This window comes from Myotis yumanensis, unplaced genomic scaffold (assembly GCF_028538775.1).
Source record: "Myotis yumanensis isolate MYYU_CA2020_CCGP unplaced genomic scaffold, mMyoYum1.0.hap1 SCAF_17, whole genome shotgun sequence".
NCBI lineage: Eukaryota > Metazoa > Chordata > Mammalia > Chiroptera > Vespertilionidae > Myotis > Myotis yumanensis.
Genome location: NW_027223768.1, coordinates 18865978 through 18873812, shown reverse-complemented (window position 1 = coordinate 18873812; position 7835 = coordinate 18865978). Strand labels below are relative to the sequence as shown.

The following is a 7835-nucleotide window of genomic DNA, read 5'->3' as shown; positions in this document are numbered from 1 at the left end:
ATGGGACTTCATGGGATAAACAAAAATAAATTTTTTAAATCAGGGGATTTCTTGAGAAGGGAATAAGAGATTGAAAATTAGGTAGAAACCTATTCAGGGAGGTAGTAATTTGTAAAAAACAAATATCTAGGTGATGATGACAAAGCAAATAATGACAACTCTTGGAGAGGGTGATAATTATCGTCAGAATTTGAGTTTGCTTTTTGGCATTTTAAGGTAGAATTAAGTGGTTAATCTCATATATCCACAGTAAAGAAAATGGGCACATGATAGGAGTAGATAATTTTTTTAAGTACAAAGCTAAAAAACATATTTAAATGTTTAGCCTATGTTTATATCCATAAAACAATAAGATATCTATCAAATTAATAAAGGTCAAAAACAATGATAATACTTAAGTGTTGTTGACAGTGGAAGTATACAGTTTTATAGATGATTAGCAGAAAAATAAAAGGCATAACTTTTCTGGGATGCAATTTGGCAAAATATAAGAAAAGCCTCAAAAATGAGAATAGTTTCTGCTGTAAAAATTCTACTTCTAATATTTACTTTTGGGAAATAATCATAAAAATGTCAAGGAGCTCTGGCTAGTGTTTCTCAGTGGTTAGAGCATTGACCTATGAACCAGGAGGTCATGGTTCTATTCCTAGTCAGGGCATACGCCCAGGTTCTGGGTTTGATCCCATGGGCATGCAGGAGGCAGCCGATGGATGATTCTCATCCTTAGTGTTTCTCTCTCTCTCCCTCTCCTATCCCCTCTCTGAAATAAATAAAAACATATTTAAAAGTCCACTGATGATGTGTTATGATTTCTCTATATACATTGTGAAAGACTGACTCATTTAATATTATATCTTCTATGCATATACATGGAAAGAAATTTATAATGCTAATAAAAAACAACTTCTGAATTATTAGTTATAATGTGACCTCAAATTTTAAAAATTCCTGTAGCTATAGATATGAATGCTTACAAAAAAGAATGCAAAATTGTTAGCAGTGGAAGAATTATGGGTGCTTATTGCTATTTACATTCTTTTATCTTCTATTTTTATTAATAAAGATATACTATTTATGTAATAATATTTTCATAAGTATTTTATGAACAGGAGTATCCTCACTGAAGGTTTTCTCTCCAAAGGATAAAAAAATCAAGGTGCAGGAGTATGAGGATGTCATGAAGGTCAGGCTGAATGACAGGCCCAGGTGTTCAGGAGAGATGTCTAATTATCAGGAGGAACAACAAAGAACTTCTATATGTGCTCCAAAGATGAATGGGGGGAGAGGGTGAGGTCCACGTCCTTTTATTTTATTTTTTTTTTTACTTTAAAATTCTTTAACTGGCCAAACCGGTTTGGCTCAGTGGATAGAGCGTCGGCCTGCGGACTGAAGGGTCCCGGGTTCGATTCCGGTCAGGGGCATGTGCCTTGGTTGCGGGAGGCAGCTGGTCGATGTTTCTCTCTCATCGATGTTTCTAGCTCTCTATCCCTCTCCCTTCCTCTCTGTAAAAAATCAATAAAAAATATTTAAAAAATAAAAAATAAAAAAATAAAATTCTTTAACTGGAGAAATAAACATTCATAAATTTTAGGGAGGTGGGATGGGATGGAATGAGGAAATTCAAAGATTATCAACTTTACTTTTAAGTGATTTACATTCTGACACTGTTATCTCATCATCGGAAAAAATAGTTCATGGTACTCTCAACCATCAAAATTATCTCAGAATTTCAAAAATACAGTTAGAATGATCACTAGATGTTTTTACAGCATCTTTAAAAATTATTAAAAGATTTCACCAACATCAAATAGGGTCCATAATAACTCTATGAGCAGAATCAAACCAATATGATTCATAGGGTCATTGTCAAACCCAGGTTTCTAAACTGCTTACACACAAAGGTGTACATTCCAGCCAAGGTTCTTAGAAGCAGTGGCAATAGAGACCAACTCTTGCTGATTTAAGCAGAACCGTTTGATTAAAAGGATATTGGGTTACACTTACACAAAAATTTTAAGGGATATTGGGTGGCTCACAGAAATGCTGGGAGAGCTGAAAAATTAGGCTTAAACTTAAGTGACAGGGATAAAACACCCACAGAATGGACCTGATAAGAAAGTGGCTAGAGTAACCAACCATCCTTGTCTTCAGTTTCCAGACAGCTTTCCATGCTAAAACTGGGAAAATGCTGGCCAAATTGTGACAAGTTTGTCACCCTACATCTGATGCCAGGGATATCAAGCTCTGGCCACTTTTGCATTGGAAACTATAGCTTGCAGTGACATCTACTGCCACTAGGAGACAGGGAGAAAGAAAGGCGGAAGGAAGGAGAGACAGACTATTTCTTGTATCCAGCAAGGAGTCAAAGGTCCAGCATAAATGTCTGAATGGAAAGTCCAGGTTACATGCCTGTACCCTAGCTGCAAGGGAAGCAGAGAAGGTATTGGACATCTTCCACTTCGATTAGGGAAAAACCTTTGCTTACCATCAAGATTTTTAAAGTAAGGAATTCTCTAAATACAGGGAAGCCATTCAGGTGGCCAAAATAATAACCAATTTCCACTACAGTATCCAAATTATTTTTAATTGTCTAATGTTATTTATTTAGGAAAACTAAGTCCACCATTTGTCTGACGTATAGTGGTTTCTTTGATTTAAAATTAAGTTTTGAAAGTCAGATTAACAGATGGTTACTATAATATTATCTTCATTATTTGACCATACAATAGTTTATGACTATTATAAACTTTAAAACTGAATGATGAGCATAATCCTATACTTTGTAAAAAACTTAATCCTTCTAACTTTTGTTCATCATACAGCATTGTTCCATTTCTATTATTTACACACACACACACAAATTTCTTTTTTGTTTTCAATGTTTCTAGAGGAGACAAGTAGTTATACACAGGTTACAATGTATGCCAAGAAGAAATGGATTTTAATGGAAACCTTTTATCTAGGACAAACCTTAAGAACAGTAATGGACAATGTGTTCTGCACAACTCTTTAGCATTCATTCTTTCTTACATTCATTGTGGTCAAGTGATTTGATCAAAGGATTTTAAGTCAATGCTTGTGTATTTTTCTTAGCTGTTCATTTCTTTTACAGAATGACCTGGAACAAACCCATTAAGATTTTTTGTTTTGGCCCTAACCAGTTTGGCTCAGTGGATAGAGCATCGGCCTTCGGACTGAAGGGTCCCAGGTTCGATTCTGGTCAAGGGCATGTACCTTGGTTGCGGGCACATCCCCAGTGGGGGGTGTGCAGGAGGCAGCTGATTGATGTTTCTAACTCTCTATCCCTCTCCCTTCTCTGTAAAAAATCAATAAAATATATGTTGTTTTAAAAAAAAAAAAAAGATTTTTTGTTTTGTATTCATATACTGAACTATAAAATGGGAATGCCTGTAATTAATCAAAGATATGGTTTCTACTTGTAGATGGTAAAGAACAAAACAATGGAGTAAGAATTCTGGTCCTGACTGGCCATGGTGGCTCAGTGGTTGAGTGTCAACCTAAGAACCAGGAGGTCAAAATTCCATTCCCAGTCAAGGCACATGCTGGGGTTTCGGGCTCGATCCCCAGTGTGGGGTATGCAGGAGGCAGTCAATCTATGATTCTCTCTCATCATTGATGTTTCTGTCTCTCTTCTCCCTCTCCCTTTTTCTCTAAAATCAATAAAAATACATTTTAAAAAAAGAAGAATTCTGGTCCTTTCATGATATAATGAGGTCTTGGTCATATTGCTTAAATTCTCATGTCTCAGTTTTCTCAATTCATAAATGATAATAATACCTGCATTATCTATCTATCTATCTATCTATCTAAAAAGCCCTAAGTGACTGGTCGACCATTCAACCATTTGACCAGTTGCTATGATGCACACTGACCACCAGGGGCAGACGCTCAATGCAGGAGCTGCCTCCCGGTGGTCAGTGCACCCACAGGGAGAGCACCACTCAGCTGTTTGATGGGCACCAGATGCCGGGCTCACAGCTGGCAAGCACAGCAGTGGTGCAAGCCTCTCCCGCCTCCGCAGCAGCACTACCGAGCAGCGGCGGCAGCAGGTGCAACTGGGCCCGGATGAGCAAGAGCGGTGCAGCGCCAGGCCCTGGCTTGGGCTCCTCCCTGGACGCCTGCCACTTCACGGACTACTACATCCCTCGGGGGTCTGGGATTACGAGAGAGCACAGGCCAGGCTGAGGGATCCCACCAGTGCACTAATTCGTGCACCGGGCCTCTATAAGCCCAGCAACTGAACGGTCGCTATGACATGAACTGACCACCAGAGGGCAGACGCTCAGTACAGGAGCTTCCCCCTTGATGATCAATGCACTCCCACAGTGGGAGCACCGTTTGGCTGACCAGGATGAGCGGCTGCCCAGGGTGAGGCCGAGTCTCTGCACCTATCAAATACCTGAGACAATCCAGACTCTGGCCTGCCCCCACCAGCTGATGCAGGCCCTCTAAGGAGTGTTCTAGAAAAAGTGCAGGGAGCTTGCATAGGCAGATGGCAAGAGGGGACATGACCCCTGAGGAGGCTGTCCTGATGGCTGAGGATCCTGGAGCATGGCTGCCCTGAACATCCCCGATGGTGTCACCGACCTGGCATCACACATCAAGGACATTCACTGAATGGCTTTGGGGTGTAAAGCTCTCCACGAGGTTCCTCCAGGACACAGAACATGCCTTTACCCAAGACAATACCCTGAAATATCAGCTCAGACTAATTTCCTCATTCAGCAATCGCTCAGAGGGCAGGTCCATAGCCACTCAGCTGACTGGAATGAGCAGTGCCACGCCCCCTCCCCCCCCCATGCATGAATCCATGTACCAGGCCTCTAGTGTGTGTGTGTGTGTGTGTGTGTGTGTGTGTGTATGAGCATTTTTTAAAGTATGGAACAGCAAATACAAAGTGTTATTTTTTTTTTTTTACTATAGTTTACTGAACCATTCCTTTATTGTTAGACATGTGGGGCAAGAGATATTTGTGATCACAAAGCTCTTTCCAAAGTCATAGTCCTGTCCACAAAATGCTGGGCTGCAGTCAGCGCTCAGTCTCGGCGTCTTGTCCCATCTTCCAGATGACCAGGCGCATGCAGGCGCTGGCGTCCTCGCTGGAGCTGTGGCCATCCATCCGGTTCTGGATGACATGTCCCAGGTAGTGAGCCGTGAGGTTGCGAAGGGAGCGCTTGTAGGGGAGGCCGCGGCGGTGCGGGAAGAGCACAGATGTGTCCAGCACGGAACCGTGGATGAGCTTCAAGGCCAGCAGGTCGCTCTGCAGGCTGTGTCCGATGAGGATGGTGTGGGCATTGAAGAGCGTCAGCAAGGCGGCCTGAACGTCCCGGATGGAGGTGCTGGTGTGGGCCAGGTCAGCCGCGGTGACTCCGGAAAACCTGGTGTTGTAGTCGACGATGTCGCGGTCCGGCCTGACGAAGGTGTCGTACACCAGCTGCAGGGAGCTGTCCACCACGCTGACGCGGGTCAACTCCAGGCCAGAGGTGGTGTAGGACTTCTCACAGTCCAGGGCGTAGATGCCGGGGTGAGCCCCTGGGGGCAGCTCTTTGTCCAAGGTCTGCACAAAGCCCTGCAGGTCCTGCTGGCGGCCGTCCTGCACGTGCTGCTGGGCCACCTGGCAGCCAGGGGAGCCAATGAGGGCCAAGCAGCACGTGTACTGAATCTCCCAGCCCCCAGCCACTGGAGTGGGGCGCAGCCGCCCCCAGTGGTAGTGACATTCTTCCTGGTGCACACAGTGGCCCGAAGGGGCCACAAGGTACTGGGTGCCACAGCGGCAGCACATCCTACAAGAGGCATCTTGGGGCGGCTTCTCTTGGGTGGTGAAGAGGACAGCGTCCCCGGGCCGCTTGGGGTGCACGAAGGGGTAGCCATTCTCCTTGAGCTGGGCCTGGGTTAGCAGGTGCTCCTTGAGGCGCTGGTACAGGGTGGCCCCTGGCAAAGGATCCTCTTCAGGGTGGCTGTTCGGGCGTTGGAGTGAGAAGCTGGTCTGGGCGGCCAACTTGCCCCCCAGCACCACCTCCTGGGACACAGCCCCGCTGTCCCAGGTCTTGTGGAGACCAACTTCAGGGCTGGGTTCCAGGCCCTGCATCTTGTGGAAGGTGTTTGCGGCCATGTCCTGGTCCATCCTCTTGCTGGGGCTCTGGTGGTAGGCCGCCTTCTCCTCCTTCAGCTCCTTCTCTGTGGCATACGGGGTGGAGGAGGAGAACTTGAGACCCTCGTCCCTAAAGAGGCTGAGATGGCGTTGATGGGTGATGGCGGGCACTTTGCCCCCACACTTTTTTAGAGGAACAGTCTTCTGAGAACTCTGCTCAGGTGGGCCGCGGGTTACGAGTTTGGGAGGCACAGTGTTGGTGGCCGTGGACGCCTGGCCTGATGGGGCGCGGGCCTCTGGAAGCTGGCTGCCCAACCCCTGGGCCTTGGGAGGAGGGCTGCTGCTGCTGCTGGCCAGGAAGCGCCTCTTGGCACCTGCAGCCAGGCAGGGCATGGTGTCGCGGGCAATCCTCCTCTTGTCTCTGGCAGCTGAGAGGTGGATGGAAGGGGACTTCGGGGCCGAATCCTGGGCAGCCTGGGGCAGGCTGGCTGACTCCATGGGAGGCTTGTCTGCTCCCTGCAGCAGGTCACACAGCTCCTGGGCGGTGGGTAGCTGGGTGCGGGGGGCCAGGCCTCTCCTCACGTACTCTGGCTGGATGATGAGATACGTGGGGCCCCGGGTGTATATGGGGGGCACCGGGAGCAGGCTGCCAGGGCCAAAAGGTTGATGGCAGGACCACTGGCAGGATGGCCGGTGCACCAGGGTTGGGGCATGGCAGGAGGCACCCAGCTGGGCCTCCTGAGTTTGCAGATGGCCAGGAGGAAACCAGCTCGGTGCCGTGGCCCTCAAGAGAGCTGGAGCTCGCGCTGCTTCACTTCTCACAGGTAGCGACATGGTCTTTGCTCTCCTGGGCTCTGGTGTCTAATGGCCTAGGCTGGGTGCCCTCAGCTCTTATATAAGCGGAAAGCCTGTCTCCAAGCAGATTAACTTGCTCAGCCAATGAATCCTATTTGATCTCATCTTCTCTAGATTGGTTTTCAGAACCCAGATGCACACATTGATCCCACCCTACTTAATCTGATATTCTCTGGACTGCCTTCTTGAATCCCGGAGCTCCCTTGCTCCCTCGGGACCGGGACCGAATCAACAGGAGGGAGCTCTGAGTGCAGAGGGTGGGCCCCATCCTCTGCTTAGTTCTCCTAGTGCCAGGTCACTGAGTGCTGGAAGCCAGTCCATCCTTGCTGCTTGACACAGTCGCTGAAGGGAAGAAACATCTGCACAGCATATGTTTCAAGGGACCTGGCGTATATGGCATACTGTTCTTAATATGTTTGCTCCCCTTCTTAGCATCATGTGTTTTAACCAAGGTCACCTCTCTGAGAAAGGTTGTTTCCCCAAGTGGGGATTTTTCCCTGGAGTTAGGGAGGGAATAAAACCCCTTAACTAAGTGCCAGGCGGGTAATTAATCACTTTAACTACAAACAATCACACTTAAGCTACATAATCTTTACTTCGGATAATCTCCTTCAGTTACTTCCTTGTAGCTTAGTAGAACAATAGGGTAACCTTGGAATGGAGATAAGAAATGCTCTAACCCAGGGGTCCTCAAACTACGGCCCCGCAGGCCACATGCAAATACAAATATTGTATTTGTTCTTGTTTTGCTTTTTTACTTCAAAATAAATATGTGCAGTGTGCATAGGAATTTGTTCATAGTTTTTTTTTAAACTATAGTCCGGCCCTCCAACAGTCTGAGGAACAGTGAACTGGCCCCCTGTTTAAA

At 46.5% G+C, this 7835-nt stretch overlaps 1 pseudogene; it reads right to left on the bottom strand.

The window, feature by feature from the left end:
* Nucleotides 1-5050: 5050 nt before the first annotated feature.
* LOC138996150 (RNA exonuclease 1 homolog pseudogene) lies at nucleotides 5051-6946 on the bottom strand (annotated as a pseudogene).
* Nucleotides 6947-7835: the final 889 nt, after the last annotated feature.